Source organism: Trachymyrmex cornetzi, unplaced genomic scaffold (genome assembly GCF_001594075.2).
Source record: "Trachymyrmex cornetzi isolate Tcor2-1 unplaced genomic scaffold, Tcor1.1 scaffold1443, whole genome shotgun sequence".
NCBI lineage: Eukaryota > Metazoa > Arthropoda > Insecta > Hymenoptera > Formicidae > Trachymyrmex > Trachymyrmex cornetzi.
The window spans coordinates 55754-65824 of record NW_017296031.1 but is presented as its reverse complement, the minus strand read 5'-3'; positions in this window follow the sequence as shown (position 1 = coordinate 65824).

Below are 10071 nucleotides of genomic sequence, written 5' to 3'. Positions count from 1 at the left end.
TTTGAAGTGCAAAAATTACGTATCGTGGTTTTTCCAATTGCGACGTTGTTTTAACAGCCCACGAATGCTTCGTTGTGCTTTGCAGCAGAGGAAATTCGTGCAGGTCCCACGACCGGAAACACACGCTGATATATCATCCACCTTCCAACGTTCGCAAAAGTGATAATTTATTGACATCGTTCAGTACTACATGTGGCATTCTTCATTGTATTTTTAATAGCGTGATTTTAGGTTGCGTCGATTCGTGCACCACAATGCAATTGTTATTGTTACACGCGTTTATCACTATGCGTTTGTAATCCTCGCAAAATCCTAGGAGTGTGTTGAGTGGTACGCAAAAATTGAAATCCTCGGAAAGCGGTATGCGAAATAACTCCATTGTGCCGTTCCATCCCGCATTTTCTATCGTTGTACTCTTGTCAGTGGTTAACGAAATTTTTGGTAGTACTGGTAATACCAACGTTTCTAGATCTATCGATTTCCACATCGTCTAACTCGTAACGAATCTCATCGAACATGAACGCAATTATTCGACAATTTTAGAGGTTGTTCCTCGGATGTGTTTCCATCTCGTTTTTTCGTTAAAAATTTTCCTTCGACGTAGAGAAAACTCTCACACGGTAACGTGTACAGATCCTGATATTGTATAGATATTCGTATTTATTCGCTGTATCCGAATGTGGTGTTAGCGTATGGGTGAGTGTGAGTCTCAATCTTAACAATACGATCGTCGAAAATGGGCTCACCCCCTATGTTTAGAATATCGCGACTCATTGTTCACGACGAATCCCAGAGACCGTAGAAATGTGACGTTCAATCTGTCCTCCGTTCCTCTCCGTTTTCTTCCAACGTATCGTTCGGTGAGCGATGATAATTGCGACGTCTGCGGTATGGTGGACGTATTCTTACAATCGTGCGACTCGTTTAGAACAAGCATCTGATCATATTTTTTTATCGTCTGCGTCGTATATGAAGGCGAATCGATATCTCTTCTCCACGAAGGTTTATCAATTGTCCGTTTTGATCCACTATACGTATCGTTATATCGGTAACGTTTCTCGCAACGACTGGGAGATAAATGAGATGTGTGGGAGTATCGGTTAATTTATATCCAGGTGGAACGTTCACCGCGAATTCGTATATCGTATGCGCTGGTTTATCGTTATTGTACGCACCCGCGGTAATGTTGCATTCTATACGAATTATAGTTACATTCATAATATTCGCAGGTTTGTCAGACGCGTACCACTTGTTCGGTTGTAATACGCGCGATTTTGAATAACTTAATAGCCAACTGATGTTATTCGGTGTCGTAAAATTTATTCGGTACGCTCATTTGATCTCGCTTCTCATAGTATTCTTATTGGCTCGAAGAATCAGTATCTCTTCTCTATGAGCACTATCGTTACCGTCGTCGCCGTCGAATGTGTACTCATCGTCATTATTACCTTTATCGTTAAGCGTTCATCGTCATGTGTGACGAATAGCAGCCCTCAGATACCTGTTTATAGCACTCAATTCGTACGATCTTTCGGGAATCGTGATTATTTTATCGTCGGTATCGAAGTAGAATTTATTATTCGCAGAAGTGTTACGTAATTTTATTGAGATTTTCTCCATATTTTGAGTCAATGCATTTAAGCAATTTACTCGGGGATCGGAGATTAGGTTGTGCGGTTAATAATGTTCACTGGGAAGTATTGAATAGTTTTTCGGAATACGGGAAAGGATCGTGATTTGAAATGATTTTATTTGAAACCTTAATTTCCTCTCTCGCTGTCTTCGTCCGCCTTTAGTAGGCATGGAAATAATGCAAAAATTATTAATATCCAGAAGAACTGCTGTAAAACGGGGGCCACGCTATTGGCAGCGACAGTCGCAACAATCCCTCGGATACTCATATATATATGTACTTGAATATATGTAATTGAGTGAGACGCAGAGTAGAAATTTAGGTTTCAGCGATTTGATGTATATAATATTTTCGTTTAATAATAAAAAGAAAAATATAAGAGTGAAACAGAACAATAAAAAGGAAAATATGGAATGTATTTCTGAGGAAGCGCGAGGATAGTTCTCAACTTGATCAAGTTGATTTCTGACCAAAACTGTATGTAAGAAATACTAAACCGAATAAAAGAATTAACTGTCTTGGACTGAATTGAATTGAATGTATTACTGACTTGAATAAAAAAATAACTGTGTCGAACTGAACTAAAAGGAATTAACTGTGCGTGTAACTAAACTAAGCTGAATTAACTGTGTCTCGACTGCTTTTGAGAGCTCCTTTTATATTTTGGAAATGAATGTGAGAGTGTCCTTTCAGAACCAATCAACACTCCTCAAAATTTGGTAGAACCTATACTCGCGCTTGATTCCTTAAGATAAGGTAGCACGGCTCCGCGTAAGCCCTACTCCCCACTCTACAGGTTTAATCTTAATAGTTGAAAGTTTTAATTTATAATAAAAATTCGGTTTTCCTTAACTAACATCCTTATGCTAGGCGAATCTATTACATCCTAAATTATATATCTAAAATTAGTTTAATTTTATTAGAAGAAAAAAGAAAAAAGGAAGAAAAAGATATTCGTCCTCGCATTCAGGCAGATTTCTATTTTGTTATAAATTGCTTAATTATTAAACACAAATGTAGCATACATTATCACTAATATACTGTTAATATACGCTTTTATTTATTATTTAATAGAAATGCTTCTTTAAAAAGGATCGTGGAATATTCTTATACATTCTTTAGAGTAGATAATCTGTGTGACGCATAAAGGTACATAACGTGATCTATCTGTTGGTTTGAATGTTTAAATAAGGAAAAAGATATACCCCCCTATAAAAGAGAAACGGAATTTTCGGTTCGAAATAAAAATAAAATAGGGACGAAATATCAAGACTATGATGAAATATTAACCTAGAGATAAAATAAAATTAAGGCATGAATCATATATTTATAATAACGAAAGAGATAATTTTGTCGGGATGTAACAGAAGTAACGTTCGGCATTGCGTTGTACGTTTCAAAATTCGTAAGACCCAATTCGTATTCACCATTACTTAAATCCAACGCAGGAAACTAACTCGCCGTGAGGATACTGATTGTTCCAGTCAACGCAAGAATCAACGACATAATGCGATCGAAGGTGAACGCTCAACTGAGATGACTCACACGACTTATTATTAGATATATTTTTCCTCCAATCTATTTCTCGAAGAAATCGTAGACACAATTGACCGCAAATACTCTGATGGAACGTTTGATAAGAGCGATGATTATACGTTAAGTTGTTTCCGAGATAGCGTTCGAGTTCCCTTGACGGTCTAAGATTGCCAAAACCATCGAAGTAAACGGCGTTATTTCCTTTCTTTGCGTAAGCAACCCAGTATGTGCCAGCATTTTCCGAATTATCGAGATTCACGATACCGCTTTCGTTTCGATGCGGTTTCGTCGGTAATGCGTCACGCATAAACACTCCTCTGAAGAATGGTAAACGCATACGATACGCCGCGCGGCTCAACTGTTCGTTCGTTGTGATACCGGGAGCGGTATTTTAAGAGTCTAACGTTTCCCTCCACGATGTTTTTTTTTACCTCTTGCCTTTTTTCTCTTCCTTACGCTACCACCACGTTTGTAGGGCGCTAGATACAATCAGCAACCCTCCGACTGACGTCGAGCGGCCTTGCGATCGCTCAAAGCTCTCGCTACGCTCGCCGCTCCACGGATCAAAGATCCGAGCGCACCTAACATTATTAAAATCGTTAGGATACCTCCACGTTTCGTTACCGGAAGTAGTTTCTTCCTTTTCATCTTTTTTCTTCTTTTCATACCCATCCCTAATTTCCGTTTTTGCTTTCATGGCTGCCCATACAGCGGTTGCGGCAGCTTTCTCACCAAACATCGAATCACTCGTTGTTATACGTTCGCGTGCTCTTTCGGCGAGAACTCGATCGGCAATGTGACGATCGACGAGATCGTTACTTCGCGAATAGGTGATATCATGTTCGCGACACGCCACGTCTAATCGATTCATACCTCGATCACTACGCACTAATCTTTTCACGAGACGAGTACCGGGCCCACAAAATTGATAACCAGGTGTATGTACTTCAAACGGAAGCGCGTTTATTGTTTTGTCAAGTAAACCCGCACCATACGTAGAAATCATTCCCCTCCACGCTATCTTATCTCATACGACGGCGACATATGTCGCAATCTTTGATAAGTGGTGGCGGACCGTCTATGTGTGTTCGTTGCCACGGACGATTGTAATGCTCTAAACACGGACGACAGCGTTGCACTTCAGGAGGTTTTTAAATGATCGTGTAATCGATCCCACCGTAGCTCCACATAATTCTCAAATTCCTGTAGAAGAAGAATCTTCGGTATGTATTGCAATTGCTCGGCGGTAAAATCGAGAATCTCACGTTTATTCGTCAGTAAAAAAAACATGTTTTTTCGTGATAACAACGACCGCTTTTTTACAGTAAACTGTGTTGAATCGAGCGTCTGCTCGGGGATATAAATAGTGCTGAAAAACTCGCTCGCGCTACATCGCGCACGCGCGTTACACGAGTAAATGCGATTCGTACGACAATCACGAACGATAGGAGTGTCGAATTTCAACCGCAAGACGCGACTCATATTCGATGGAGAGATTCGTAGACACGGCCCTCTACTACCGAATATAATTCGTTGCATCATCTGTGAACCGTCCAACTGTGGGAAAACGAACGCTTTGATAAGTTTGATAGAAAGTCCACACGGTGTACGTTTCGAAAACGTGTACGTATATTCGAAATCTCTCTTTCAACTGAAATATCGATATTTGGAAGAAAATACTGTAAGAGCCCGGAGAAACATTCCACACGAGGGTACGATTGTCTAGGAAGTTGTCAGGATAGGAGACTACACACGCTTCTCTATTATAAACCTTTATTCAATAGGCGTCCGCCTTCTACGGCGTTTCTACAAGAACTGCTCGAATCGATAAATGGTATCGGCTACTACGCATTTTCCAACAATCGTGACGTCATACCACCGAAGGAGGCACTTCCCAGTTCAATATTCGTAATCGATGATGTGGCTTGTGATAATCAGAATACTATTAGAGAATATTTTCTATGGGTCGACATACGAACATCGATTGTTTTTATCTCTGTCAGACGTATGCAAAAATACCGAAACATCTGATACGCGATAAAATGCAAATTTTTTTATACTATTCAAACAGGATGATACTAACTTGAAACACATTTATAAAAAAATCACGTAAACACTGATATATCGTATGAGAATTTTTGCACGTTGTGCCATTTATGTTGGCAACGCAAATACGGTTTTGTGGTAATAGACAAAGAAATAGCGCATTACGCAACGGTAGATACAGACAAGGATTCAACGATTTCGCTGTAGTGTGAAAAATCATCTATAGTGTTTTTGTGAAAAAAAACCCGTGACCAGTACTTCTTTGTCATTACAATAACATGGTTGGAACGAAAAGTCTCTCCGAACGGGAGAGAACAGCGAAACTGATCGCGAAGACACGCTCGTCGATTCGTAAGAAACACAGAGCATTGAAGACTGGTATAATGGAGAAGGAGATCGTTCTGGAGAAACAATTAAAACCTATTATCGAACCGTTGAAAAAAATCGCTGGAAACACTGCACGTGAAGGTAAACCAGTTGAAACTAAGTTTATGGAGAGTAAGCGAAAGAATAAACGTGAGTACAGTGATGATGTGGAAGATGATGATAACGACGACGACGATGATAATGATGCAATTCCAACACAAATTACTCCCCAACGTCTTCTATTGAACGAACGAATAAATAAGAAACGATCAAACGTCATGCCTGATTCGTCCATAATTCATTCCACACCAATATAATCATAACAACAACGATAACAAAAAGTAATTCCTTTTGACTCGCAGGACGAAGAAGTTTTCGAAACCGGTGATAATCCATCGCTTGAAACGTCTGTCAGACAGGCGTTGAACACACCTAAAGATTGTCAGAGATTGCAAAGTCAATTAGGACCGTTAGAACAAGTATATGTGAATATTCTTTTAATTGGTAATGCGAAAAACGAAATCGATCTTGTCTACGATGTTTATTTCGATGAAAAAGGTACGATGTTGGGTAATAAAAAATTTGACGTGGATGCGAACGACACTATAATCATAGACGGAGTGAGATACGAAGGTACACCGGGTCTATACGAGCTGATCTTCAAGAAGATTCCAAACGATGCTACACCGAGAATGATAAACAAACGTACAAACATATATTATTGACGACGAATGCTCACAGACGTAACAATAACGCCAGAATGCCTATTGTCACGTTCTGCGACAAATGCCGTTACAATTTTTTTTTTATATAAAACTCACTGTAACACCATAAACACTACGCGATCATTTAACCTTTACTTAGGTGCGTATCGTGCGTATTTAAACCCATCTTTTTCTTGGCGCGTACTTGAACTTATTAGCATATGCTCGCGCATAGCCGCATCTTCAAGCTGCAACCTCATTGGCCATTACGCTTACAAACCTGACCAATTTTTGCAACTCCTCTAGACCTAACGGAATGTGATCACCAATCCCTACCTAACTTACCCACATAATCATAATTCCAATCTTAACCCTTAAGCAATTTCGACCAATCAGAAAAATATCGTGAACCCGCTTACTAAACATTTCCACCAGTCACAACTCAGTATTTCTCTTACTGTCGCGACCACCTAAAAGAAGATCAACCAATCAAGATCCTAGAAATCAATCCTCCATTTCGTGACCATCTTCTAACTCCCTATTTAACAGACTTTCCTTACAGTATATAAACCACCTTTTGCATATCTTAAGCCTAACCCACATGTCTTAATACTCGCATCCGAAATCCTTAGTCCCCCAACGACCCATGTTGCATCCCCATAAGATACCATTTTTATGAAACCTTAATCAAACTCTATCAAATTCACAAACAGAATAGAACATTTAAACTTAGATTCTTATTCTCATTCTGACTCAACCATAATCCTACCGCTTTCAACCCTGCGACGAATTCAATACGATAATTACACAAACCCTAAGACATCGCTATGAAATATTATATTCTTTTATTCCTTTAAAATTCTGAACCTAAAATAAATCGAAATCCCATCACTACAGTGTAATATCGATCAACGGCAATACACTATAATATTGTAAGCAACGAGAAAGATATTTATTCGACAATTAGACGTGCTACTCTTTATCAATCATTATGTACAATGGATCAGGCAGTAGCCACTCAGATGTAAAGCACCTCTAATTCCTGTAAATTATTAAATTATTAACCCCAATGACGATAATTATATTCTTTTCAATTTTCATATAAATATTATTCTCATATGAAGCGGCGATAGTAGAATAAGTTAGCTACATACGAAACCATGATTCACCACAGCAGACCTAGGAAATCACGCCACACTAATTATGCCTATAAATAGAAATTATCTACTGTATCAGCTAGCGAACATTACCAAATAAGGAGCGAAGCTTGCGCCTCTCCCACTATTCGACCAATCATCCGATTTTAACATTGCCATATAAGGTCATGAAGACGACCCCTTAAACATAATAACGCTTATGAGTCACTTCCCATTGTTCGTAACAATATAAAAGCAGCCACCCTCACCGCAAAAACGCCTTTTTCCATACGGAGTTCAGAGAGAGATTCTTGGGTGATCAACTTTCTAGTTTAACTCTTAGTCTTCGCGTCAGTCAATTGAAGCTTTCGGTTTGTCACATCCACAGTGTATTACTTTACAATAAAGAAGTTCTATTATCAAATCTCAAGTTATTACTATAATTCAACGATTGTTCTATCGAAGATCCAATTCTTTATCGAGTAAAGCATCAACCAACCGGAATTGCCACCAGCAGACATTGACAACCTACCCTCAGGCTATGGATTTTGGGATTTTAACTCCCTTAACCTCACGGCAACGTCCCACGAAAAAATAATTGAATTCTGGATCGCCTTACCAATGATAGCTGAATCAACATTTGGAGTTCTCCGGGTCGAACCGAGAATTCCTAAAATTCGCCTAGTGTTACATACGACGTGACACTATTAAGAGGGACATAAATACAAGGGACATAAATACAAAAACATTATTACTCCGCTCTTAGTTACTCATAAAAAGAGTGTCAGTAGCACGAGTATTGGCTCAGGTATAAAGACAAATATACCATCCGCTGTGAGATTGACTGACAATGAAATAGATTACGTTCATTAGGACGATCCCAACGAGTTGGTGGATCGTCTTCAATTGCTCGATGCTTCTCGTCGAGCGAGTAATAACGCTCACGACAACGAAATTTTGTCGATAATCGAAGAACTTCGCGAAGCTGGATTAATTATAAATTGAATCGTTGTGACAAAAATTGTGATAGTTTTCGCGCGAACTCGATACGATATCTTTGAATAAATTTGGTATGCCTATGAGGAGAGACGATAGCGATGAAATCGAAAAGTCGCGTTCGTCGATAGAATCGTTACGGAATTACGTACACGACAGTGGGCTCTGTCTGAATCCGGATCATTACGACGCGAAGGAACGAAAAATAGAACACGTGGCCGCGTCGGAGTTCGATACCGACGCGGTAAACAAAAGCTACGTCGACCGCACGCTTCGAGATACGAAACGAGATCGAGGAATCGTTTATAATGACAAGGAGAGATATACAGGAAGTGCGTAACGATATGGAGAATATGCGAAGAAACGTGGAAGAGATTAAGTATCGAAGTGTAACTGCACAAATGAAAAATGTAGTGGCTAATGAGATATTGGAGAATTCGTTCAAAGAACGACTTCAAGGTGTGGCGACGAATAAAGAGTTGGAAAAAAATATTTTACAATTGCGTCGCGAAATGGAAAGAAGAACTGAATGAAACTGAGTTTAATTATAAAGTGAATAGTTTTGACGAAAACCGCGACAGTTTCGTGCGAACTCGATACGATGTCTGTGAATAAATTTGATATGCCTATGAGGAGAGACGAAATCGAAAAGTCGCGATCGTCGACGGAAACTTTACGAAATTACGTATACAACAATGGGCTCTGTTTGAATCCGGATCATTACGACGCGAAGAAACGAAAAATAGAACACATGGCCGCACCGGAGTTCGACACCGACGCGGTAAACAAAAGCTACGTCGAACGCACGCTTCGAGATAAGCGAAACGAGATCGAGGAATCATGTGAAATGATAAGAAGAGATATGGGGAAGGTGCAAAGAAACGTGGAAGAGATTCAGCGTCTGATTCGAGATGTAACTGCACGAATGAAAAATGTAGTGACTAACGCGACATTGGAGAAATCGTTCGAAACGACGGGGAGAGATATGATCGTACGCGCGCTTCGGGATACGCAGAAAGATATCTCGAACGCTGTGGAAAAAGTGCGAAACAACGTGGAGGAGGTCTCGAAAAGTGTGAGCGCGCTATCGATGAAAGTGTCCAACGAGATTCAGCATGATGTAACCGATCTGCGTCAACAAATGCATAATATAGCGACGAAAGAAATGTTGGAAACTAACGAAATCCAACGAGGTGTAACTGATCTACGTCAACAAATGAATAATATGGTGACGAAGGAGACGTTAGAGAAATCGTTTAAAACGACAGGGAGAGATATAATCGTGCGCGCGCTTCAGGATATGCAGAAAGATAGTTTAAAAGTGCGTAGTGAAACGGAAAAAAAGGTATCCGACGCTATCACACGTCTGACTCGAGATGTAACTGCACGAATGAAAAACGTAGTGACTAACGAGATATTGGAGAAATCGTTCAAAACGACCCGGAGAGATATGATCGTACGCGCGCTTCGGGATACGCAGAAAGATATCTCGAACGATGTGGAAAAAGTGCGAAACAACGTGGAGAAAGTCTCGAAAAGTGTAAGAGCATACACAAACCTGCATGGTTTTGTTGATTGGGATTTAACTATGTTTTCTTACGTAATTTTTCGCGCTGAATCCGAATCCGGCGGCAGAATTGCTCTATCACGTCAG